General features: G+C 39.1%; 1 protein-coding gene across 13 annotated transcripts in view; it reads left to right on the forward strand.

Annotated features, from left to right (window-relative positions):
- ZHX3 (zinc fingers and homeoboxes 3) overlaps positions 1-26,560 on the forward strand; it is a 129,521-nt gene that overhangs the window by 36,526 nt on the left and 66,435 nt on the right. For 11 of the 13 annotated variants that reach the window (XM_045053618.1, XM_045053609.1, XM_045053611.1 and 8 more), the window contains one exon: positions 23,725-23,841. The gene's annotated coding sequence lies outside the window, so the exon portion shown is untranslated. Of the gene's footprint in view, positions 1-20,802; positions 21,276-23,724; positions 23,842-26,560 lie in introns of those variants that run through there. The other 2 variants (XM_045053610.1, XM_045053613.1) reach the window with 1 other exon arrangement.

Genomic DNA, 26,560 nt, shown 5'->3' on the forward strand with positions numbered 1-26,560 from the left:
GCCTCATCTCAGGCGCCCTCTCCTCCAGGAAGCCTTCCCGACCCCTCAGGCTGGGTTAGGTGCCCCTTCTCCTTTTTCATTTCTCCTGGAGCATGAAGTGGATATGATAGCACTTAGCACCCTGCTTACTTATTTGTCTCTCCAGTCTAATAGTGCTTGAAGGATAGGATTACAACGAAAGGCCCTGTGATCTAGGACAAAGATTGCTTTCTGTAGTTTAGGTGAAAGCCACACTTTGTAATGAAGGTATCTACACCTGATTGTATGTCCTTTAGTAGAGCAGTCATTTCTCACTTGGTCTGAGGACTGGGATTCTGGTATAATGTCTTCTGTGAACAGAAGGAATTACCTCAAAAGAATTAGTAATTGTCTCCATCTTCTGAAAGGAAAAGAAATCTGAGAATTTAAGAATATGAATTGGCTTCAGAAGAGCTTCCAAAGACCTGCCATGCCTGGTAATTTCGTTCTCCACACCCTTGTTCCCACTTCAAAAATGTGTTCTATGTGCCTCGTATTTTGTGATTCCACAGTTGTGGGTTCGCTGTTACAGTTGCCTCTGTGTTGATGAGCACTAAAGTTCTCCTGGACTGAATTGTGATAGCCTTTGAAGGCAGCAAACAGGGTGAACGAAAGACCAGCTTCTGCCTTTATACCCTGCCTCCTGCTAACCGGCTCACTGTGTGAGTGAAAAACTAGAGACAGCACAGTATCCTCTTAGGCATGCAAGTCACAACCCTGCACTTTCAGCAAGGTGGCCAAGGCCACTAAGCTCTCTTCTCCTTCAAATGTCTTCTTCTACCCCTTTTTTTAAAGTTTAAATTTTAGTTAACATACAGTGCAATATTGGTTTCAGGAGTAGAATTCAGTGATTCATCACTTACATTCAACACCCAGTGCTCATCACCAGTGCCCTTTTTAATGCCCATCATCCATCTAGCCCATCTCCTACCCACCTCCCTCCATCAGCCCTCAGTTTGTTCTCTATTAAGAGTCTCTTGTGGTTTATTTCTCTCTCTCCTCCCTTCCTCCTCTCCTCCTCCTCTCCTCTCCTCCTCTCCTCCCCTCCTCACTTCCCATATGTTCATCTGTTTAATTTCTTAAATTCCACATGAGTGAAATCACATGGTATTTGTCTTTGATTGACTTACTTCACTTAGCATAATACATTCTAGCTCCATCCATGTAGTTGCAAAAGGCAAGATTTCATCCTTTTTGGTGACTAAGTAATATTCTTTGTATGTGTACACACACACACACACACACACACACACACACACACACCACGTCATCTTTATCCATTCATCAGTTGATGGACATTTGGGCTCTCTCCATAGTTTGGCTTTTGTTGATAATGCTGCTATAAACATTGGGATGCATGTACCCCTTCAAATCTATATTTTTGTGTCCTTTGGGTAAATACCTAACAGTGCAATTGCTGGATCATATGGTAGTTCTATTTTTAGTTTTTTGAGGAACCTCCATACTGTTCCCTAGAGTGGCCGCATGAGTTTGTGTTCCCACCAACAGTGCAAGACGATTCCCCTTTCTCCACATCCTTGCGAACACCTGTTGTTTCTTGTGTTGTTAATTTTAGCCATTCTGACAGGTGTGACATGGTATCCCATTGTGGTTTTGACTTGTATTTCCTTGATTATGAGTAATGTTGAGCATCTTTTCATGTGTCAGCCATCTGGATGTCTTCTTTGGAAAAGTGTCTATTCACGTCTTCTGCCCATTTTGTAACTGGATTGTTTGTTTTTTGGGTGTTGAGTTTGAGAAGTTCTTTATAGATTTTGGATACTAACCTTTTATCAGATATGTCATTTGCAAATATATTCTCCCATTCTGTAGGCTGTCTTTTAGTTTTGTTGATTGTTTCCTTCACTGTGCAGAAGCTTTTTATCTTGAAGTCCCAATAGCTGACGATTGCTTTTGTTTCCCTTGCCTCTGGTGACCTATCTAGTAAGAAGTTGCTCCCACTGAGGTCAGAGAGGTTGCTGCCTGTGTTCTTCTCTAGGACTTTGATGGTTTCCTGTCTCACATTTAGGTCTTTCATTCATTGTGAATTTATTTTTGTGTGTATGGTGTAAGAAAGTGGTCCAGTTTCATTCTTCTGCATGTTGCTGTCCAGTTTTCCCAACACCATTTGTTGGATAACAAATGGATATTCTTTCCTGCTTTGTCAAAGATAAGTTGACCATGTAGTTATGAGCCCATTTCTGGGTTTTCTGTTCTGTTCCATTGATTTGTGTGTCTTTTTGTGCCAGTACCATACTGTCTTGATGATTACAGCTTTGTAATACAGCTTGAAATCCAGAATCATGATGCCTCCAGTTTTGTTTCTCTTTTTCAGGATTGTTTATTTGGGGTCTTTTGTGGTTCCATACTTCTTCTACCCTTTTGAGTTCTTTCTGTCTTCTCTAAGTTCCAAACCCACTTTATCCTTTTTTTTTTTTGTTTTTTTTTTTGTTTTTGTTTGTTTTGCAGGTGGAACAAAGAAAATAAAATATTGAATCCCCTTTTCCCAGTGGCTTGAGTTTTAGAAACTTTCTTGCTTTTTTCAGTGTTCAGTGTTCTGAGCCTGACTGAGTAAAAATCAGAGACACCTTTTACTAAGTGCAACACTTAGTTTGATTACTCAGAATAATGCTACAGTTTGTCCTTGTGCCTTTTTGGTATAGTGTGGAGCTGATTATTTTTTAGGAAAAAAACACTGAGGTTGTTATTTGTTTTAACTATAGACATCTCTCAAATAAAATGAGACTGCCTGAGTATATAGAACAGTGGCCTGACTTTGAGCCCCCATCTTACTTTCTCAGGCGTTTCTTGTTATTAGGGTGAGCAGTGCTCACGCATGAGCCACTCTCTATTGATTCTGCTTACGTTTACTTCTGGTGTCCAAACAAGACATTAGGATTGCGGACTCTCAGATAGGAAGTGACATAGGGTTTTCCAGTATGCCCACTGGTGAGACACCAACTCCCCTTCTCATGTGGGGGGACCTCTCTGTTAGCCTAAGAACATTCTTCCTCACAGGAAGCTGTAATCTGTCTTGTGACCTTTGACCCATTTAATTTACTTAGTTTCCCCCACCATATACAACGTATACCAACCACCCTTCAAGTACGTGAAGGCAGCTATCTTCGCTTTCATCCCTCAGGCCCTTTGTTCTAGAGGATGGATAGCTGGTGTTTTCAGATGTTCCTTATTCTACATATTGCGATTCTCATAGATCATCCCAAGGTTTTGTTAACTTTTTCAGGTGGCTCAATCTCTTGTTAAATTTACTCTCAGCTGAAACCCGCCTCTGAGTGAGGTTCTAAAATGTCTATTTAATGGACTCCTTTTATCTCAGGGTCTTAAAAGTAAAGTACTTTGTTATATTTGGTAATATTATAATATGTTTCTCCTTAAAGAAAACACAGGCTTTTAAGTCCTGGGGTGCTGGTGCAATGCCAGTAAGGCCATAGAGGTTGATTGCTAGCCACAGAAGAGGTAAGCAACTTCATTTGGGTCTGATAATAAAAGCTAGCATTGACTGAGCCCTCATAGCATGACGGCCGCTGTGCCAAGGACTGTTATGCATATCATTTAGTTTAATACAGCAGTGCTGGTTAATAAAGGTACCTCTAATACTGGATGCTATTATTCACCTCATTTTGATGGTGAAGAAACTGAGACTTAGACAGGTTGAGACTTACCCAATTTTCACGTTTCAGTGTGATCCAGACCTTGAACTCTTAATACACGATTATACTGCTTCTTTAGCACCTTTTTGCTGGGTAAAGCTCTATGTACAATGCCCTTCTCTTGTGTTTCGTAGTTAGCTCTCTGATTTTCTTAAAGTGTAAATTTTGAGGGGTTCCTGGGTGGCTCAGCCGGTTAGGCATCCGGCTCTTGATTTCAGCTCAGGTCATGATCTCGCAGTTCGTGGGTTCGAGCCCCGCGTCAGTCTCCGTGCTACCAGCACAGAGCCTGCTTGGGATTCCCTCTCTTCCTTTCTCTGCCCCTCCCCCGCTCATGTGAGTATGTGCTCTCTCTCTCTAAATAAACTTTAAAAATATATAAATTTTGAGGGGTGTTTGGGTGGTTCAGTCGGTTAAGCATCCGACTTAGGCTCAGGTCATGATCTTGTGGTCTGTGAGTTTGAGCCCTGTGTCAGGCTCTGTGCTGACAGCTCAGAGCGTGGAGCCTGTTTCAGATTCTGTGTCTCCCTCTCTCTCTGACCCTCCCTCGTTCATGCTCTCTCTCTGTCTCAAAAATAAATAAACGTTAAAATATATATATATATATATATATATATATATATTTTTTTTTTTTTTTTTGAAAAGAAAGAATTAGATTGTTCTTTGCAACTCACCAGGGCACTAGAAGAGTGCCCTGCACGTGGTGGGTACTTACAGTAGAACTGAGGTCCTTCTAGGTCTCTAGACCCAATAAAAAGAGACTAAACCTCTAAGAGTTCTTTAGACTTAAGTTGTTCTCTGGTGCCCCTCCAGACCCCACATGACCATCTTAAGCCAATAAAATTCTAATGCCATCATGGTGGGCTGGGCTAAACTTTTGATTTGCCTTTGGGCAGCTTGTAGCACGGATCAAATGGGAGAGAGGGGTGGCGGTGGTAGTTAAAGTTAGACTGGCAGGCAGATAGCTGTACTCAGTCCTGGCTTTGCCGTACACACTCTCTAGGGACCTCAGTGTCCTCATTTCCTGGGAGTTGGGTGGGGAGAGAGAAAGGCAGGAGGATGGGGGTGGGTGTTGGTTACTCCACACTCTTTCCCACTCTTTCAGAGGTTAAAATAGCTCTTTTGGTATTGGAGATTAAGTTTTTGTGCCCTGTTGCCCAACTCTGCACTTGAAACAGTGGCACAGTTGGAAGGATGGGTCTTTGGGAGGCTGCTCTTTCCCCCAGCCCCCAAGAGATTAGTGACTTGGATACCATTATTAACTTGGGATAAAACTGGACTCATTAACTATGCTTGGACTGAGGAATTAAAATACGGGTCTGCTTTGGGGTGCCTGGGTGGCTTAGTTGGTTAAGCGTCCGACTTTGGCTTGGGTCATGATCTCTCAGTTCATGAGTTTGAGCCTTGCATCGGGCTCTGTGCTGACAGCTCAGAACCTGGAGCCTGCTTCAGATTCTGTGTCTCCCTCTCTCTGCCCCTCCCCTGTTCACACTGTCTGTCTGTCTGTCTGTCTCTCTCTCTCTCTCTCTCTCAAACTTAAGTAAACATTAAAATTTTTTTTTTTAAATACGGATCTGCCTAGGACATCTCCCCCAGTTCACAGGGCCCCAAGGGTTTAGGGACTGACAGTCTGTGGTCTATATGTATATAGTGGAAGGTGGGGAAAAAAGTACGAGGTAGGCATTTCTTGAGCATCACCATGTGCTAGGGACTTTCTCCTGGTACAATCACCTTTTGGGGTGAATAGTAGTATTTCTGTTATATATGTGGAAAATTTGAACCCAAATCTCTTGGCCCTAAGTCAGCCCAGTCCTGGTGATCTCTGTGGCGACAGATGGTAGCCAGATATCCCTCACATCTGATTCTGTCTGCAGCCACAGAAATCCACAGTTGATGGCATTGCTGGGAGAACAGGGAAGGACTGTAAAAGAAGGGCTGTATATTTTTTTTTCCTTCACATCTGTGAACTTGAAGAGACAGGGAAAGAGGAGGAAAAAAACCCAACTTGGCATGAATGATGTTAAGTGAGATCAAATAAGGTGAAAAGCAAAATAGAATCCAGAAATTTAGTTTTGCTTTTACCCAGAGTTCACGGGCGGCTGCTGTACAAAGTCCTTTTTACTTTTCACAAATGTTAAGCACTTTTCATAACATGAATCTCATTATCTTTTACTTTGTTTATGAACTTAAATAGCTTTATAAAAGACAAAGAACCAATTCAACACAAACTGTGTGTCACCTTTGTTATTTTATTTCTTGCTAATGTACAAATTATTACACTTATGAGTTAAAATTATTTTAGCTCCTCATGCATTCATTGTGGAAGTATTTTTTGAATAGTCAACAGTGAAGTAGAAATTTTAAATAAAAAAGAATCCTAACACCCTAGAAAGTAAACTTTTAAAGTTTTTTTCCTACTTTTGGTTGCATGCATGCATGAATTTTATATAGCTGGAAATGTACCAGTTTATATTGTGTTCTTGTCTTTATGAATGTGTTTCCATGTTGCTATCTAACCTTCATAATTAATAATTTATCACTTTACCTTAAGCATTCTCCTACTTGTTGAATATTATTACTTATTTACCTTGCTTCATGTCATGAAACAGATTGGCAGTTTTGTTGGACATTGAAGTGGTTTATTTATTATTTTTCTTTATAAACATTATTTATTTGCGTCTTTGTACACTAGTTGCCCATCCCTCCCTCATTTGTTCTTTCTGGCAGAGGGAAAGGAATTGTTATTTTTTTAGGATAATTTCTTAGAAGTGAGATGAGCAACTCTGAAGGTATATCAAAGAACATAAATATGGTAGTTTTAGGGGTTATTGAGAGAAGCAAGATAACAATTAAAGTGAGTCATTAAGCAGGGTTGTCACTTAAAATGTTAATGTGGATTTTTATTAAATCCTAGTTTTTTATTTTATTTTATTTTTTTAATTTACATCCAAGTTAGTTAGCATATAGTGCAACAGTGATTTCAGGAATAGGTTCCTTAATGCCCCTTACCCGTTTAGCCCATCTCCCCTCCCACAACCCCTCGAGTAACCCTCTGTTTGTTCTCCATATTTAAGAGTCTCTTATATTTTGTCCCCCTACCTGTTTTTATATTATTTTTGCTTCCCTTCCCTTGTGTTTATCTGTTCTGTGTCTTAAAGTCCTCATATGAATGAAGTCCTATGATATTTGTCTTTCTCTGACTAATTTCGCTTAGCATAATACCCTCTAGTTCCATCCACGTAGTTGCAAGTGGCAAGATTTCGTTCTTTTTGATGGCCGAGTACTACTCCACTTTATATGTATACCATATCTTCTTTATCCATTCATCTGTCAATGGAGATTTGGGCTCTTTCCATACTTTGGCTATTATTGATAGTGCTGCTATAAATGTTATTGAATCCTAGTTTTAAAAATTATTACTAAAAGAGAAATTAGACATTGACATTTACATACAAAGTTTAACTGAAACTCTTAAGTTGTGATTAAGCTTTAAAAAATAATTTGTTTTTGGCTAAATTGAATGCAGTATAATTTGGAACAAATCTTGTATTTATTTGATTAATAGTATTGGTCCAAGTTATCCTGCATCCCTGAAATATTAGCATTGGCCTGGCAGTCCCCTGGGCTCTTCCCTGGAAGGTGATCATCCCCTTCCTAACCCATTCTGTTCAGCCCTGGGGAGCCTGGCCACTTCTGTGTGTCCACTCCTTTTTAACCTGGGGCCCTCTGGCCAGAAGGGCTTCTTTGTATGGTGCCGTTGTCCTTCCACTCGCCTTCCATGGACCGTAATTCTGCTTTCTGGAGCAACAGTCATGTTTATTCCCCTGGTCAGGAAACTTGAGAAAATCAGAGATCTGTTCTGATTTTTGCTTTCTGCGTCCTTAGCTCTTGGCACAGCTCCTGGCACTTAGGAGGTGCTCAAAAACACATTTGTAGAATGAAATTATCTTGAGACAGTCTTTCAAATATATGAATACAACCATGATGTCCCAACTTAGTCACTTCATCTTCAGGTTTAATATCCTCCAGTCCAGCCGTTCCTCATGAAAGAATTTCCAGAGCCTTCTCCTTCTTAATCAGTTTCTCACCATTGTCTGTGGTTGCCGTTGGCTGTCAGTCATTCTGTTATAATATGTGGCCAGATTGGCACCCAATTCTCCATAAGTGGTCTGATTTGCAGTCATACCTTCAAGTGGGCATTACTTTCCCCCCTCCTTAGCAAATCCCTAGTTGCTTATATCTTTTCATGTGATCTGCTGTTAAGCCTAGTTTCTTCTAAGAGGTGCTTGTACTGTTGAGTGTTTTCTTCTAGATTAGTGTCACTTGGGATTTGATGAGGGCTCTTCAATATCCTCATGTGAGTCCTCAGTAAAAATGAGGAACAAGGGTGGCCCACAAAAAGCTCTGTGGAAACCTCCCTTCAAATTGACAGTAATCCCCTAATCCCATGTTTTTCAAACTGTGGTGTGCCTACAGATTATCTGGGAATTTGGTTAAAATGAAGATCCTGGTTCAATAGGTCTGTGTGCAATGTGAGATTCCAGTTTTCTAATCAGTTCCAAGGTGATGCTGATGCTGTGGGTCTATCCAGTCATGCTTGAGTAGGGAGGCACAGTTTTTAGAGTTGTTCATGAAAACAAATCCTTTGGTGTCTGGATAACCGTACCCGTCAGAGCCCCCAACAGATACTATCTGATGAGGTGCTTGACCCCATTCCCAGAGGTTCATCTCCTTCCACACTAAGTAAATGAGGAAAACAAGAGTGGTGCTATTTCTACCATCTTCCAAATGGTTGTGTATCTCTCCATGCATATTTAATTGGACCCTTTTTTCCAGCCCGGCAAGCTGTTATCCAACATATTTAGTATCTTTTCAGGTTTCTCGTTATGTGGACGTTTGATAATGTGACCAGCTATACTGAACACTTATTTTTTTTATTATTAATCTAGCATACTTTTGTATACAGGAAAGTTACCCAAAGAGAAACTAAAGAGACAGTTTTTAAAAACATTGGTTAGAAAGTATAGTGTTACTGATAAAATTCTTTTATAAGAAATGCTATGGAGCATCCAATTTTTTTTTTTTTTTTTTTTTTTTTTTTTTTACTCAGTTGGAATTTGGAGAAAATGGATGCATTGTTGAAATTACATTCCTCAACTGAAAGATACTCCTGCAGCTGCCAGCCTTTCAGTAATAGATTAGCAAGTGAGTTTTGTAGAACTCAGGTTGGGGAGGTCATGAGCATCTGATCCCCCTTTTCTGCAAGCTTTCAATCTTTTAGCTTAGGAGACAGGTGTTTTTGTACAAAGCAGATAACACTATGTCCAGGACTTTTTTAGGGTGTTTTAAGGGATGATTATTATGTCAAAATTTGACGACAAAGGCATTTACACTTATTTTGTAGAGCTCAATGTGATCTGCTTAATAGAGTGTCGTCTCTGTATTAGGGATTCCCTACCTCTTGGTGAGATAGGCTCTTATTTCCTCAAAGCTGTAGGATTAATAGAACAAGTATTCTGCTAAAGGTCTTAAAAGAGAAGTTTTGCTTTGAATCATTCTGTAGGTTAAGCACCTTCTGAGCTCAAAGGTTGTGCTTAGAAATTGACTAGTGTTCTCTTTTTATGAGCAGGCCTTTCGGATGTAGTGTTCTTGAGGGGAGAGGATATCAGAGTCCCTTTCAAAGTGCATTCCACCCAGTGCCCGAGTCATGGCAATTTATAGCTTGATTGTTGGAATTATCACAACCTGTGTGTGTGCACACACATTCACAGAGTTATATAGTCCCTTAAATTTTGCTTGTGTAGACCTGTAGACCATCTTTTCCTTTTGTTTTGAATACAGTAGGTGTGGCCACACCCTGGAAAGTATTCTCCCCACTGAATATCAAAAAAACCCCTCCCCCTGCACTCTCAAAGCCCGTGAGCCCCAAATTCGTCATTTGAGCATCTGAGGGACAGGTTGACATGTTGCTCTTGTAGTTTATGCATTAATTTCCTCCCTTTCCATGATGATGGTTTTCCATGGTCGACTAGATCTTTTGTTGTTCTTTCGGCTGCTCACGTGCAAGCTCAGTTGCAGTAATAATCATGCCTTCCCTTTAACAGTTTTCTTCATTATAATAATTTTCAAAAATGTATTAATAAACCTCCATGAACCCATCACATAATCTCGACAATATCGACATCTTTATGATCTAGTTTCATTTATTTTCTACTCTTCTTTATCCTTCCTACCACCACACATGGTCTTCTGCCCACCCCCCATCCCCCCCATCTTCTAGTCTTTTAAACCAAATTCCAGATATCTTATCATCTCATCTGTGATATTTCAGTTTGTAACCTAACAGATGAATATTTTTTTGCCACCTTTTTGTTGAAGTAATATACATAGGGGGAAATGAGCATAAGTGTAGAGGCTCGTGACTTTTCACAAGCTGAATGGATCCGTATAACCAGCACCAGATCAAGAAGCACAACATTTCCAGCACTAAGCAGTAGATTTTTCTGGGTGAATTTAATGTTAATCTCCAATTTGTTCTTTACTAAATATTCTGAACCTATGCTGGTGCATAATTGAAGCTTTTATGGTATGTCCACAATTTAACTAGGCAAATGTAATTAAGTTTTCATTCCAAATACTGTATATGAAACACAGTTTGAGTCTGGCTCTGTCAAAACAAACCAAAAGCCCAAGTATTGCTAGTCTCAAGGAGTTGATCACTTAGGCACTGTTGATTAATATGTTTAGATAATTATGACTCCTAAATAGTAAAGACAGCATCTTCCAAATATGTCATGAAATTTGAGTACTGTAACTAGATGTTAAATTAGGAGAATCCCACTCAGAGGATTCTTATCTGATTGATAAGAAACTTTGACTCTGTTAGCATAGCCAAGTGGTTAAGAACAATACTCTGGGTTGAAATCCTTGCCTTGCCACTGTGTAGCCTGAGGCAGGTCCCTTTGCCTCTCTGTGATTGCTTATCAGTAACATGGAGATGAAACATCTGTTTCATAGGGTATTTGTGAGGATTAGAAGAAATAAGCGTGTAAGGTGCCAAGCACAGTACCTGGTACATAACCATTCAACAAAGCAAACTGTTTTTATCCTTTACTTCTTTTTAGATTTCACAGTCTTTTTTAAAGGAAGGCTGTGGAGTTTTAGTAGCTTAATAACATTCAAAGTTGTGTCCACAGATTTATCAAATTTTCCAACAACCATAGCAGAACTTTGTCAAACAAATGAGTACTTTTCTTTCAAATCGGTCATCTTGAAACCCTCTTATTCAAATGTTGCCTTTGCTCAAAATGTATTTGGACTTCTTATTACTAGTTGTTAGTCTACAGATGTCCTTTTTGCTGAAATTACAACTAGGATTGAGGTGAATATGTGCATAATGAAATTTTGTTATTTATTTGATTCAGCAAACTTTTATTGACCACCTAGTATTTGTCAGACATACTAGGCACCAGAAATATAGCAGTGAACAGGTGAGACAGGGTATTGCCCTATGGCATTTGCAATTTAGGGGACAGAAAGCTTTCACCAGTACCCTGGATCATGTCAACAATGTGACAGTACTAAATAACATTGTTAAAACTGCGGGAAGGAAAATGCAAAATTTTGGATGTTTTATAGATATATCCAGTACTTTTATTGGTACAACAAAATCTCATCCTTGATATATTACCTGAAAGAAGACAGATAACTTCATTAATAAAATGATATGTACTGAGGGACACTCTGATCTGTAACAGTGCAATGATGTAACCAGCCCTTTAAATTCAAATTTGAAATAAAACAAGGAGCTCCTTTATTTCCTCTCTGTTTGACTGTGACTTTGGAGCCACTCACTCATGAACTTGAAATCGGAAGCACAGTTACATTAAACAACACAACTGAAACTAAATTATTCACCAGTGGCCTGGTGATGATCAAAAATGGTTATACATTCAAGAACATTTGTTAGGTTCCATTTTTTAGCATATCTAAAAAATGAACATGCTAACTAATTGATTTCTTCTTAAAATTTTCCAAATATTTGTATCTATTCGATTTAACACCTTAATGTTAAATAATTACAAAGTACATATAGTTAAATAAACAAAATTATAGAGTCCCAAAATTCAAAAGGGCTTTAAAGATAGTTAAGGATAGTCACCCTTACAGTGCAAAAATGCCCTCAGCCTGTGCCCAACACCTCTGGTGATGGAGATGTTTAACTATAGACTAGGGGGTCAAGGGCATATAATATAAATGTAGGAACTTATCTGTTATAGGAGTGGTAGTTACCTTATGGGGAACTTTTGGGCCCTCTCTGGAAGTACAGGTTGGTTGGTTGGCTGGTTGTTTTTTTCCAGGTAACATTCTGGCCAGCTGTACATTGTCTTTGGCAGTCTAGTTTCTGTCTGTGGACCTCCATTGTGTCACCTTTCCAGTAAACTTTGGCATTGGGTAGGGAAACATCCCAAGATCTTTTTAGTTTTCTAAGTTTGTAATTAATATTATAGCATAAAATTTTAACCATTTATTCATTTAACAAATATTTATCATCTATTGTGTGCCGGTCACTGTTCTAGGCAGAAGGGATGATAGCACTGGATAAAACATCACTACCATCATGGAGATTTCAGGTTCATGAGTGAGTGGCTCTAAAGTTGCAATCAAACATGAAATAAAGGAAATGGATCAGGTCTTGAAGGAGATGATGATTCTGGTTTGGGACATAGTGAGCTTGTGAGGCAGTGGGCCATCCAAGAGCAGATATCTGGTAGGCAGCCAGCTCTGTGGTTGAGAGAAAACTGGCTTTGAGAATTCTTGGCATGTAAGGTGGGACTTGAGGCTATTGGAACAGAGGAAGTCAGCAAGGGAAGCAAGTGGTCTGAAAGTGGGAGGTAGTCTAGGATGGCATGGTGCTTGGTGCCTTGTAAGTACCACATAGAAGTTTTTGAATTCATTTATTTGATCAACAATTGTAATCCTTTTTAAGTAATTATGTAACAAGCATTACTTATTCAGTAATTGTAACATGAAACAAGTACAGGTTTCTCATTACTTTGGAGAAACTCTTTTCTACTACAAAAATTTGGGAAGTGGAGATTTTGTGTAATAACCTTTCCCTTTTTTTCTTTTTAAGAATTGTGTGAGTAGCACATAGCCAAACTTATAATAGCCAAAAATATGCAAGTGTGAAGAGTAAAGTTTGCCCCTTTACCCCTCTCCTTACCCTTTTCCCACCTAAGACTTCTTTTCTATGGCTTTCCACATACTGTTCCTAGAGAAGCTTTGTTCTGAACAGAGTCTGTTTGGAGACTGAAGAATGTAATTCCTCATGTTTGTGTTTGATTCACAAAGACCATAGATAAGTTATATTAATTTTTCATGGTGGCCTCCCCAGGGGATGTTCTTGCCCTTGCCTTTAGTGGTGGGTAATCTTTTATAGGAAGTCCTTCAACTGCATAGTTAGTAGGTAGCTGAAGCTCCATTATGTACTTTGGGAAGCACAGCTGGACAGATGCAGGGTGAGGTGAGATCTCATTTCCAGGATACTAGAAAATCACACACACACACACACACAGATGGGACATGTAAAGAGTTCTGAAATCTCTTTTATGGTGCACTGAATTTTGGGTGTTACTTATACCAGTCAAGAGTTGATCAAAATAATTCTCATGTGAAAAGTAGTCACAAGACATTGTACATTTTGTTAGGATTCTTGTTTCCTTAGTTTTACTGAATGTAATGGACCTAGGTTTCTAGAGTTGATGTTTCGCTGTCATTTATAGGTGGACCTCATTAAAAGCACTGAGAGCCTAATTGTGTCTAATGACTTCTGAGGCACTGATTGCACAGTATTAAAAATGCGTAACCATTTGTGCCTGAGGAAGATTGTTACTTGGTAGGGAAGAGGAGAGAGAAATTATGTGATTGCCCTTGGTGTTTGCAGCATATTATAGGATCTAGAATTTAAATGAAAAATTAGTCCAGAGCAAAAGCACTGCTTTCGTATTTGGTATTTTTTGACAACTTGCTGATCTCTGGTCTTCCCCATCTTGGTAAAATGGTACTTTCAAGAACTTAGTTGTTGAAGTCCTAAACCTGGAAGTCATCCTTAACAACTCTGTCCTGCACGTTCAGTCTACCAGAAGACCTGCGGATCCTACCTCCAACATAGAAAACCCATCTCCAGGGGTGCCTGGTTGGCTCAGTTGTTTAAGCGTCCAGCTTTTGATTTTGGTCAGGTCATAAACCCATGGTTCATGGGTTCAAGCCCCCCATTGGGCTCTGCACTGACAGTGCAGGGTCTGCTTGGGATTCTCTCTCTCTGCCTCTCTCTCTCCTGCTCACACACGCACTCTCTCTTTCAAATAAATAAAATAAATATTCATACTTTTTAACCCAGGGATTTAAAAATAGTCTATCTCAAAGAAATAATCATAGGTTAAGACACTAATTTATATAGAGATATTTATCTCCACATTATAAAGTAAGTAAACAGTAAACCAAAATGAACATGTTCAAGTGCCTGACACTGAGCAATTGTTAAATTATGTACATCTATGAAGCTAACAAAATTCTATGAACAAAATGAAGCTAACAAAAATAGACTTTAAAGACATAGGGAAAATGTTTATGTGGTTTTTAGGGATGCTAAGTGAAAAAAATATATACTCCAAAACAGATTTATCCAGAATATCAATTCTATAAGAAGGTATATGCAAAGGAAAGTAAAAATTAATAGTAATTGTTTTTATAACTTGGGTTGTGTGAGGGTCCCCTGTATTCATATACTCTTCTGTATTTTCTAGATTTTTACAGTAAGTATACTATAATCAGGAAAAAAATATTTTTTAAATTGCCAAGTTGTCTCACAGAGAAATAAGAATGGCCAGTGATCACATGAAAATATTTAACTTCAGTAGTAATAAAAAATGGGAATAATGCTCAGTGAGATGGAGAATGCCTATTCCATATATTTAAGTGGGAGGAAAAAAGTAATGTGTATACTGTGATCCCAGTTTGGTTAAAATTATATGTATCAACATGTTGACAGTGCTTATCTCTGGATAGTTGATATTTTTTCAGATGACTTTTAATTTTCTTCTTTATGCTTATGATTTGGATTATGTGAGTTTTCTGCCCCTGTAGTCTTATCTATTTTGTATTTTCCAGTTTTCCTATATTAAATGCATGTTGCTCTTATAATCAGGAAATTTTTTCACACATTAAAAAATATCAAATTAGCCTTTCCATCCTCTAAAGCATACCTTCTGCTCTTAAAATATGCTTAAAATATTTAACTTGGATGTTAGAATGAGAGAAATTTGAGGGAACTCTTTATGTAATTCAGTATTTTTTAAAAATGTTCATTTATTTTGAGAGAGAAGGAGAGAAAAGCCCAAGCAGGCTCCACACTGTCAGCGCGGAGCCCAGCTCGGGGCTTGATCTAACAAATAGTGAGATCATGACCTGAGCTGAAATCAAAAGTCAGATGCTTAACTGACTGAGCCAACCAGGCGCCCCTGTAATTCAGTCTTAAGAGCTAAATGTATACAATGATATAAATTTCTACACTACTTTAAAGAGATGTATCTTTGTTTTGTCTAAGGCATATTTGCATACCTCAAATTATCTCCTTATACGGTCGGCCACATAAGGGCAATATGATGGAAAACTGTCTTTTTGCCATTTTTTATGAAGACTTTTGAGCCTTTTTAAAACGTTTTTTTAAAATGTATATTTATTTTGAGAGAGAGAGCATGTGAGTGCATAAGCAAATGGGGGAAGGGCAGAGAGAGAGAGGGAGAGAGGGAATCCCAGGCTCCACACTCAGTGCAAGCCCCACACAGGGCTCGATTCCATGAACAGTGAGATCATGACCTGAGTTGAAATCAAGAGTCAGATGCTTAACCAACTGAGCCACCCAGGCACCCCTGAGCCTTTTTATTTCTAAAAATTGAGATATCATTGACATACAGCACAATGTGCAGATTTTAAATGTATGGTCCAATAAGTTTTAACAAATATTTATACCCATGTGAATACCACCCCAGTCACTATGTAGATCTTTTTTTTTTAACTACAGAAAACTTCCCTCATGCTTCCTTCTTGTCAGTCTTCACCATTCAAAGGTAATCTTTATTCTGCTTTTTACCACCATAGATTAATTTCACTTTTTCCAGAACTCCATATGAACAAAATCATATAATATATTCTCTTTTATGTCTAGCTTCTTTTGCTTAACATGATTTTGAGATTCACCCATAGTATGCATATCAGCAACCGATTCTTTCTTTTTAATTGCTGAGTAGTATTCTGTTGTGTGAATAGCAAGGTTTGTTTCCCCATCCTCATGTATGGACATGTAAGATATGTCCAGGTCTGGGTTATTTTATTATTATTTTATTTTATTTTATTTTATTTATTTAAGTTTATTTATTTTCAGTGGGGGGACAGGGGCAGAGAGAGAAAGAGAGAGAGGGACAGGGGCAGAGAGAGGGAGAGAGAGAGGGACAGGGCAGAGAGAGAGGGAGAGAAAGAATCCCAAGCAGGCTCCTCATGGTCAGTGCAGAGCCTGATACAGGGCTCGAACCCACGAACTGTGAGATCATGATCTGAGCCAAAATCAAGAGTCAGACATGCAACCAGCTGAGCCACCCACATGCCCCCCAGGCTTGGGCTATTTTAAAATCAGGAATGGTTAGCTTGTAGCTGTGTTATAAAGCCCAGTGTGCACCCTGCTTCTCTTTTCCTATGTAGCAGTGTTGGAAGATCAGGCATTTGTCCTGCAGTTCAGGGCTTGTTTCTAGGAGCCTGTCACCAAGACCACCACAAAGAGAGCAGAGAATAAAACTAAAGCGGCTGGCCAAGTCCAGGGCAGATGCCTCAGGAGTTCAGTTCCTGGGCACAGAGTGGCAGGCCTGAAGATGAACTGAAAGCTCCTTTCACAGAAAGAAAGAAGAAAGACCAAGCTCAGCAGCGAAAGAGCTCAGGGCGTCCAGTCAGGGACCAAGACAGCCACTACCACATTGAGACCAAATCACAGCAGCTGTGTCAGGTTCCTCAGAGTGCTGAGCGTTGACCACCCGGAGAGAGGAGAGAGGGTGGGGGGGTCCTTCCTCACCCCAGCCGGCCCTGCGGCAAGTGTTGCCTGAGTGCCCATCTGGGCTCCCTTCTGCTGGGGCTTCTGGGGTAAGGAGCTCCAGCAGGACTTGAAGCACTGGCTGTGCAGCCTGTGACTGCTCTTCTGATACGAGTCAAGTGAAAAAAACCCATGACCTCTTGGAGATACACCATCTGATAACTGGAAGCAACACTTCCCCGCCCCCCAGACTCAAGTGCTTACCATACATGTGTTATTATCCATACAGTGTAAATTACTCAAGAACAGGAATTGTAAGTTCTAGATTTGAGAGGTCTAGGATGTGTATCTCTGTGACAGAACAGGACACAGCACCTCGTCACCTAGCCTCATTCCTTGTAGAGTTTGTTTCCCTCTGTGCCATCACCAACCAAGGGGAATGTGGCCTTTATCCCATCTCCTTGGGCACCGCCCCTTTTTCCCATCTGTCTCCTGAATCTTGACACACAGTTCAGGTTAACTGAGTGTAAACAGAGCTGAGGAAATGGGGAGGAAGAAGTACTTACTCAGTTAGCTTGTTGAAAACACTCTTAGAGGAAGGGATACTGTGGGGGCCCTCATTAGGCAGTGGCAGGACCAAAGAAGAGGGTGCCCCCCACCTGTCATGTTATGGAAGAATTTATGGCAACACTCATCCCGTGAAGAGGGAGTTGACCATGGATATTACACTGACCAGCTTTGCTGGAAACTGCTGAAGGGATCCTTGGATGCTTGGCAGCAGACTCAGCCAGCACGGAGTTCACTCTCTGTACCCCCTAGGCAGCTTTCCCCCTCCCTGGACTGTTGTCTGTCTGCTACCTCACTATCTGATTATCTTTTTGCCCTCATTTCTTGTCCAGGTCTATTTTTTTCTTTGCCTCCTTTTTCCTTGACCTCTTCAACTTAAACTTTCTGGTTAAAAAACAAAACAAATATCAGACTTTCTAACTTTGCGTTAGCTAACATTCCCTGCCCAGGCACTGACCCTGAGCACCTGCCAAAAGATATTTTTATTGCCTTTGGTTTCATTATAGATGACAAAACACATGGAATTGAATGTCTTTTCCCCAGGATTGAGTTGCTAGTTTATTTCAAAACCAGATAGTATTTTCTGATTGAAGTTATTTATAAGCAGTTTGCTTCTTTTTTTTTTTTTTTAATTTTTGTTTAGTGTTTATTCTTGAGAGAGAGACACAGCGTGAGTGGGGGAGGGAGCAGAGAGAGAGAGGGAGACACAGAATCTGAAGCGGGCTGCGGGCTCCGAGCTGTCAGCACAGAGCCTGACGTGGGGCTCAAACCCACGAACCGTGAGATCATGACCTGAGCCGAAGTTGGACGCTTAACCGAGTGAGCCACCCAGGCGCCCCAGCAGTTTGATTCTTTTTTTTTTAATTTTATTTTTTTTCAACGTTTATTTATTTTTGGGACAGAGAGAGACAGAGCATGAACGGGGGAGGGGCAGAGAGAGAGGGAGACACAGAATCGGAAACAGGCTCCAGGCTCTGAGCCATCAGCCCAGAGCCTGACGCGGGGCTCGAACTCACGGACCGCGAGATCGTGACCTGGTTGAAGTCGGACGCTTAACCGACTGCGCCACCCAGGCGCCCCGAGCAGTTTGATTCTTAAAACCCTTTTTGATATTACTGGATCAGTGTGGACTATTAGTCCCATGTGACACATGTGTTGAGAGGACATATAAATTAAAGCATTGATAAGTTGACACCAAACATGGGAACTGAAGCAATCTCTGCCCATCAGATAAATAATCTGGTTTTAAGGTGACTTTTACTTTTGGGGGATATATAATTTCCTTGAAATTACTAGTTTTAGGAAAAGCCACAGTTATTTTTCCTGGGTTACTATGTTATCTTCAGTTATAATTTTGATACAAGAGCAAAGAGCAGATTTTGTCTAGCCCGTTACCTTTTGTAACTTCAAACAATTATACTCTCTTAGACTTTAGCAAAGAAATTTTAGAGAAAAGACTTTTAAAGTCTTTCACCTCTCCCTACCAAGTATAGTTGACATTTTTAGGTCTAAATAACCAAGGATGTTTGAGCACATTCTTTAGCAAAGTAGTTAATATTTCATAATCAATTTTTTGGGATTTGAAGTATATGAAAGAAAATTTGTGATACCATTCTATGAAGTCTGTTAAACAACTTATTCTCATTGGTGAACATACAAGGTTCCTGTATCAGTTCCTCTAGTAGGAACTGAGGATGATGAAAATTAATTTTAAATAAGGGAAATGAACATCTTTGAGTTCTGACCTTTTCCGTAGACAAAAGCAAACAATAAGACCCTGAATAATTGACATTCCTTCTCTGGAATATGAATATTGGGTTCTCCGTGGCAAGTGTAAACTTCATATTTGTAAATTACTCTAGGGTGTTAGTAGATTATCATAGAGATAGAGACAACTAAAGGAAATCATTGCATTACCTTATCAAGGGCGTTTTAAGATAAGGTAAAATTATGTCTTTGAACGGAAAGATATCCCATCTTCATGAATCGGAAGACTTGATATTATAAAGGTGGCAATACTACCCAAAGTAATCTTCAGGTTCAGTGCAATCTCTACCAAAATCCTGGAGGCCTTTTTTGCAGAAATGAAAAAGTCGATCCTAAAATTCATATGGAATTGCAAGGGACTCTGAATAGTCAAAACAATCTTGTAAAAGAAAGATAAAGTTGGAAGAATCATACTTTCCAACTTTATTTATTTGTTTGTTTGTTTGTTTATTTATTTATTTTTATTTTAGAGCATGAGCAGGGGAGAGAGACAGAGGGACACAGAGAAAGAATCCCAAGTAGCCTCCATGCTTAGCATGGAGCCCAATGTGGAGCTCAGTCCCACGACACTGGGATCATGACTTGAGCTGAAATCAAGAGTTGGACACTCAACTGACTGAGCCACCCAGGCTCTTCACCCTTTCCAATTTTAGAAAAGCTACAATAATCAAAAGTGTGGTACTGGCATAAGGCTAGACATATAGATCAATGGAATGGACCTGAAAATCCAGAAATAAACCCATATATCTATAGTTATTTGAGTTTTGACAAGGGTGCAAAGACTATACAATGGTTGAAAGGACAATCTCTTCAGCAAAGGGTGCTGCGACAACTGGACATTGACATGCAAAATAATGAAGTTGGATCCCAACCTCACATTATATAATACAAGTAACTCAAAATGGCTCAAGGACCTAATTGTAAGAGCTAAAACTCTTAGAAGAAAACATAAGGGTAAATCTTCATGACCTTGGATTTGGTAATGGATTCTTAGGAATGACACCAAATGTATAAGCAGCAAAAGAAAAAAAAAAAGAGCTAAATTGGACTCCCTCAAAATTTAAAGCTCTTTGCATCAAAGGACACTATTAAGAAAGTGGCAAGAAAATCTAGAGAATTGGATAGGACATTTGCTAATTTGATAAGGGCCCTAGTGTCCACAATGTATTAAAAACTCTTACAACTCAACAACAAAAAGACAACCCAATTAAAATATGGGCAAGGGCTTGACTGGACATTTCTCCAAAAAAGATATAAGAATGGCTAGCACACTTCTGAAAAGATGTTCAACATGCATTAGTCATTAAGGAAATGCAAATAAAAAATCATAATGAGGTACTACTTCATGCCTACAAGGATGGCTATCATCAAAGCAAACAAACAGAAAAGAAGTGTTGGTGAGGATGTGGAAAAATTGGAACTCTGCTGCTTCACTGGTGAGAATGTAAAATGATGTAGCCACTGTGAACAGCAGTTTGGCGATTCCTTAAAAAGTTGAATATAGAATTACCATATGACCCAGCGATTCTGCTTCTAGATATATACCGTAAATAATTGAAGATATACAGTCAAACGAATACTTGTACACAAGTGTTCATCGCAGCAATATTCACAGTAGGTAGAAGGTGAAAACAACTCAAATGTCCATCAATGGATGAATGAACAAAATGTGATCTATCCATACAATGGGATATTTTTCAGTCATAAAAGGAATGAAGTACTGATATTTGCTACAACATGGAAGAACCTCAAAACATCATGCTAAGTAAAAGAAGGCAGACACAAAAGGTCACATACCCAGAATAGGTAAATCCATAGAGACATAAGGCCTGTTAGTGGTTGGCCAGCCTGGAGCAGGGGGATGGTAGTGACTATTTAATGAGTACGAGGTTTCATATTGGGGTGACTAACAAGGTTTGGAACTGGGTAGAGGTGAAAGTTGCACGATATTGTGAATATACTAAATGTCACTGAATTGTACACTTTAAAATGGTTGATTTCATGTTATGTGAATTTTTAAAAATTATGTCATATAGTTTTTATGATCTCATAAATGTGGCTTTGCTGTCATAGTTACCTTGTGACTGTTGGAACCCATGGGCTTTGCAGCGTTTGTATGTTGGGAAAGTTCTTTCCAACTGTGGGCAGGAAAACTCAAAGATGGATGATCCCAAGTGGGTTTCTTTCTAAAATAACAATTGAGAAATATAATTTTGTTTTCAAATTTTTATTCATAGAAGGTGGTAAAACTACCTTGAATAGGCCCTGGGTTGTGTTAAAATGTGGTATGAACTAATGTTTGTTAGTTTCTTCATTTAACTTAAAAAAACTATGTTTAAAATAATTGTATATTATTTGGTTTTTTGAAAATTAAGAGTAATTTTAAAGAATCTATGATATATATATATATATACATATGTATATGTATGTACATATGTATGTATGTGTGTGTATATATATATATATATATATATATATATATATGCAATTGGAATTTTCTGATGGTTTGTTGTCCTGCACTGCTAGTGATTTTTGTGACAGTTTCTAAAATCATCACATGTGCTTTGTATTGTCAGCGGAATTGGTGTCAGATATAAGAAGGTTCTGTTTTCAGATCAGTCAAGGTGGGCTTGTGTGATAAAAATCTTAGTTGGTTTTTTTTTTTTCAAATCTTACACCTGTTTTGTTTTTGAAGGAAGGACTTTAGGTTAGATTTGGCAAAATATCTGGCATTGAAAAAGCTTCTCGCTCAGAGACGTAGAAATGCTATACCAGTGATCATAAAGCTTTTCTTTATGATGAAATTGATGCTTTTGTCTCATAGTTCTGCTTCTGGCCCTGTGTTATTTGTGGACCTGTTTCTCTAGCAGACATATTTATTCTAGTTGTGTTGCACACTCCTACCTGATTCCTTATAGGACTCAAAATATGCCATCCAGGCTTAGAGTTTGTAGACATGAAGCAAACAAAGCTAACTGGTCTGCAGTGGATTGAATCCACAGCTTTTGACATCATCATCATCATCATGTTCCAATAACTGAACTAGAGTGTAAGAGAATAAATGCCTTACTTGAGCAAAGGCTTTGCGATTTCAAAGTTAGAGGGGATCTGGCAAAAGCGTAGCAAAGTGTCTGGAATAAATATTATAAGCTGAAGTTTTGCGTAAGTGTGAGTAGTCAGCTTAAAATAATTGCTTCTGACTTCCACAAAATTAGGAAGATCTCCTTTTTGTTATGTTCATTGGATAATGTTTTAAAATAAGGGGTCAGTTTTTAAGTTGTGGAGAATTCAAAGTTAAGTTTTTCAATAAATTATTAATTAGGAAAATTTTCCAACAAGAGCTAGCAGTACCAACTAGACATGGTACTGCTGAACCATGACAGCCACAGGAGAAAACAAGTTATGCAGATGAGGCTGCCACTTACTGGGGGTGTCTGTTTGCTCCAGGACCCTGCCTTTGAACAGCAGCTTAGTGCATTTCCTTGTACAGTTTACGTAAACTTTCTGTGCCTTAGTTTCCTCACCTTGGCAATTAGAATAATAGAATCGATCACATATGGGTGTTACCAAGAAGGAATTAGTTAGTGCAGTTAAAGCTCTTAGAACAGTGCCTGACACAGAGTAAAAGCTTGATGTGAACATTAGAGACCTAAGAATCACGGTGAAAGGTAGCTAGGAGCTACTTTGGTGAAGGGTGCTTTTATGTGTTTACATTCACAGATCCCTATAGTTCCCACCCTCTGTCATGTGCCTGTGCACCGTTCTATCTGAGGTTCTGAGGGCCTCTGGTATACTCACTTTAGGGCCATTTTATTGGTAATGGGCATGTCAACCAAAGAGAATGCTTTGGGAAAAAAAAAAAAAAAAACGAACTCAAAAGCAGTGGTTTTTCAGCTGCTTCCTGAGAAATTTGAAGATTGCATGAAGCGTCTCTAGTGGTTTGTTGAAAACACATAGTTACTGTCTCATTCATTTGCTGAGAGATACTGTGTGCCCATCATTGGCCCTGGGCAGAGTGGGACAACATCGGTGTTAAGGGTCAGAGACACAGATGATGATAATATGGTTCCTTGGCCTGGAACTCACAGGGTAGACCATTTTTTGGTACGACTACAATCCATGCCAGGAAAGCCCCAGGGCTTTGAATGGCAGAGCATCAGAAAAGAGCATATCCTTAATGGTGTGCATTCTTGAAGTTGTAAGGCCCACATCCGTTGATTTTTTCCTCTCTGTTAAGCCATCTCAAACTTAACCAGAAGAGGGACAGGGAAACTCATTGGTGGAAAGAGTGTTAAAATTACTGATTTTATGAATCACCTGAAATTACAGATTTTAGAAATCATCTTGTTCTGATCTATTATCAGAGAAAATTGAGTTTGCTTTATTTCTGTTTATATTTTTTTCATTTCTGCTAGAATTTTAATAGTTTTAAATTGCTAGTTTGTATTTTTACAACCACATTTTACTCTCCTTCCTCCCTGCCTCTGGCCCTGGTTTTTCTGTTTGTGTATAGTTTTGATGGAAATGAATTAGGAAAGGAGATTGATGAGATTGGGTTACTCAGCTTCCTAAAAGGTACTTTATCTCTCCTCACAAAGTGATGAGATGCTGCTTTTTTCACAGGGCTGAATTGCAGCTGCCCAAGCAACAAGTGGACCTTTAAAGATGCATACAGGGCTGCAAGAGATGAAGGGAGAAAGTGGAGAGACCAATGAAGGGAGGAAAAAGCATGTTTCCTGGGTAAATAGTATGCTTCTGAATTTTAACAAGTTTCTTGCCATACTTTGTAACTCCTAAGTCTTTAAAGCTATATTTAGTCTTTGTGTTATGGTTAAACATTCTTTATTTTCTCCTCCCTTGGTTTTTATTGCTGAGCTCTTTGATCAAATGATTTTTTTAATTAATCTAAAAATATTTATTGAATATATAATCTAGGTGAAATCCTAGATGCCTTGATAGGAACTTCTTCTACCTTAGGCTGATTATTGGATATAATAAAAGTTGAGCTGTGTATTGTGTCTCTCTGATGTGCAGGTTTAGTCTGAGGTCAGCTTTTAGTTTGAGTGCAAGACTTATACTTCTGCTTTATTAAATAACTGACTTGAAAAACTAGAACACTTGTTTGAATGCCACTTACCCAAACCATACTCTTAGGCTGCCCTCAGGAATAGGAAACACTTTTCAATGCTAAATATAATACTAAAGACAAAGCAGACGAGCAAACAATTAATGTAAGCCTTCATTTGCTGAAGTAGATGTGACCTACTTACGGTTTTGGGGTGTGTTTTTTTTTTTTTTGGTCATTTACTTATCAAATTGTGAACTCAGTTTATTCTGTTACTAAGCCACTCACAAGCTTTAGACTTTGGCATTTTGTTGTTGTCGGCTGTTGTTGTTAAACTTATGAAATAAAGGAAATCTTTTGTATTAGTCTTCATTATAAAGTTAAGAACTTCAGTGTGCTGAATAGAAGTTTTTGGAAAGAAAGGGGAGGAAATGGAGTCAGAGTCAGTGATGGTATATAATGCTGGAAGTTCTGTGTTCAGCATCCTGACGTAGACAACTGCACAGCAACATCACTCCTCCGCAGGTTTGGGGCTACCCAGTCCATGGGAATGTTTCTACTGTTGGAGCTTCTGGAACTTCCTGCCTTATGGTGGACTGCAGCAGGACTACTGTTAGATATAGGACACATTCCAGCTTGCTCATTCTTTAAATTTGAGGTGTAGATTGAGTAAAAACTACTTTGTGGCCTTGCACGTCAATCCTCTAAATTAAAAAGAGCATAAGATAAGCTTTTTCACACGTGAACTTTTATGTACATTTTCTAATGCTCACCTTCACGCCAACTGTTCCAGTCATACTGGTCTCCTTGCTGTCTACAGTCAATCCAGAGTCAACCCAGAAATGTTCCTGCCTCAAATCTTGTCCTTTCAGATAGCTACATGACTCCTGCCCTCTTTCACCTTCAGGTGTCTGCTGTGGGGACAGAGTTAATAGGAAAGGCAAAGCCAAAATTGGACTCATGAGGAATTCTCTGTTATTTCAGTCTGTTTACCTACTACCTGGCGACACTGAGCCATCTTGCCTCGCTCCAGCCTAGCTCGTTGTCCTGCTCCACTCGTACCTATCAAGTACGATGTTTTGTTTACACTATACATCATGCTTTTTCTATGTTACCTTTAAAAGCTTTCACAATTGATCTTTGACTTTTAAAGGCACATACCATTTGACCCAGCAATTGCATTTCTAGGAATTTATCTCACATTTAACCTCATGCAGGTATGCAGGTAGCCCTGTTCCCCTTCGGCCTCTGTTGAATCCTCATGCGTACTTCCTATCCCAACGGCACTTGCACCGAGACTCGTTAGCTCTTGCTACCATTATTTTGTTGTGGCCGTGTGTCATGTCCCCCTCTAATAACTTGGGCAACTGCCTGCTTCTTTGCCTAAACTGCAGTGGACTGGAGACATTTGCACAGTAGCTGATTATATCCCCTTTCAGGTTTCTTCTTTTGAACTCCTGTTCCCTTACAGCAATGTTCCCTTAAAGCAATATGGCTGGAACTCCTGTTCGCTTGCAAATATCACAAACTGTTACACTTTTTGTGTTGTGTTTTTTAGATATTTAGGTAATTAAGCATATAAGCATGTACTGGTGGTACTCTACTTGACAGCACACTAGAATCACCTCAGAAGCTTTATAAAATACCGATGCCTGTTCATCCCTCCGGAGATTCTGAGACAATTTATCTGGGATGCGGTGTAGGCATTGGCATTTTGTATTTAATTTTTTGGTAATTTTTTAAAATTCCAGTATAATTAGCACACAGTGTCATACTAGTTTCAAGTGTACGATACAGTGATTCAACACATGTATGCATTACTCACTGCTCATCATGATAAGGGTACTTGTTCCCCTTCACCTGTTTCACCCATCCCCCACCCACATCTCCTCTGGTAACCATCTGTTCTTTATAGTTAAGAGTCTGGTTTTTTTGCTTGTCTCTCTTTTTCTTTGTCCATTTGTTTTGTTTCTTAAATTGCATAGATGAGTGAAATCATATGGTATTGGTCTTTCTCTAGCTTATTTCACCTAGCATCATACTCTAGATTCATCCATGTTGTTGCAAATGGCAAGATTTCATTCTTTTTCTTAGCTGAGTAATATTTCTGTATGTGTGTGTGTGTGTGTGTGCGCGCATGCACGCATGTGTGTGTACATACTACATCTTCTTCATTCATCTATTGATGGAAACTTGGATTGCTTCCATAATTTGTTGCTTCAGTAAATGTAAGGATGCATATATCTTTTCAAATCACGGTTTTCTATTCTTTGGGTAAGTACCCAGTAGTGGAATTACTAGATCATGTGGTAATTCTATTTTTAATTATTTGAGGAATCCCCATACTGTTTTCCACAGTGGTTGCGCCAGTTTGCATTCCCACCAACAGAGCAC

This window comes from Felis catus, chromosome A3 (assembly GCF_018350175.1).
Source record: "Felis catus isolate Fca126 chromosome A3, F.catus_Fca126_mat1.0, whole genome shotgun sequence".
Taxonomy (NCBI): domain Eukaryota; kingdom Metazoa; phylum Chordata; class Mammalia; order Carnivora; family Felidae; genus Felis; species Felis catus.